The following is a 1,100-nucleotide window of genomic DNA, read 5'->3' as shown; positions in this document are numbered from 1 at the left end:
GAAAGGTGGGGGGGGGGGGGTTAAGGTGCGCCCTCACTCAACTGACACCAAGGCAGAAAGCAGGGCAGTTCAAACAATGCTGCCTTTTTTGCAGTTTTTCTATCCCACCCCCAGAGCACTGGGATTGGAAGGGACCTCAGGAAAAGTCACTGGCCAGCTACACAGTCAATAATGAGAGCATTCCGCCCTCCCCCCCGCCCCCCTTTCACCTCTCTTCCCCCTCCCGCTCCTTACTTTAGTTTCTGTTTCCCTGCAGGCAAAACCAGCTTGAGCTTCGAAACTTGAAACGTTGCGACTTACCTCGTTTGGTTTTGAGGCTGTTTCGAAGCTCTCAGTTTGGAGTTGAAACAGTGTTGAAATTAAACTGCCAGTGAAATTTCACACAGCCCTAGCAGCTGGCTCTGTGTGCTCTGTCCTGCTCCCGCCAGGGTGCAGTAAAAAAAAAAAAAGGTTGGGAACCACTGTTGTAGAATATTCAGGTTAGACTAGACTGGCAGTCTGACTGCTTAAAGCAAGTAAGGCAAATAGTAACGCTTTCAGACTTCCTTGCATAAGGAAGCATGAAAAGGACAAAGGCACTGGCGTATTTAACCTTTTCTTTTTGCCAGATCATTTAGGTGCTAATAAGCTGATGGTTCAATAACTGTGCGTTGTAACAGGCAGCCTATTTATATGGTACAATATATACTTAAAAGGAGATGACTGCTTGGTTGTGAGTACAGATAGCGGGAGAACTTTGCTCTAAATATATACCCAATAAGTATCTTGTTTGTCTCTTGTGCCACTGTGTCCTGTTCTCCTAAGGAAAATGAGATGGACAAAATAAAGCATGCCATGTGCAGTGTGTGAGACCTGTTGTGACTGCAGTGTCCCCAAGTAGCACTGGAGCTGTCTTACCACCTGCTCCCATGGTGTCATGATCCTAGTAATCAATAGACATTATGTTATGGGGAAATGGGAGGAGAGATCCTACTCCTGAGATGGGCAGTTTTCCTGGGGTTACCCACTGAGCAGCAAGTGACAGATCTTTAACCCCCAACATTTTTATCTTGTGGTAGATGAGAAGGTATACAGAAACTGTACTGCCCAACTATGTGCCA

Source organism: Alligator sinensis, unplaced genomic scaffold (genome assembly GCF_000455745.1).
Source record: "Alligator sinensis unplaced genomic scaffold, ASM45574v1 scaffold1238_1, whole genome shotgun sequence".
In the NCBI taxonomy this organism is placed as follows: Eukaryota; Metazoa; Chordata; order Crocodylia; family Alligatoridae; genus Alligator; species Alligator sinensis.
The sequence above is the reverse complement of the archived record's forward strand: the minus strand, read 5'-3'. Positions refer to the sequence as shown.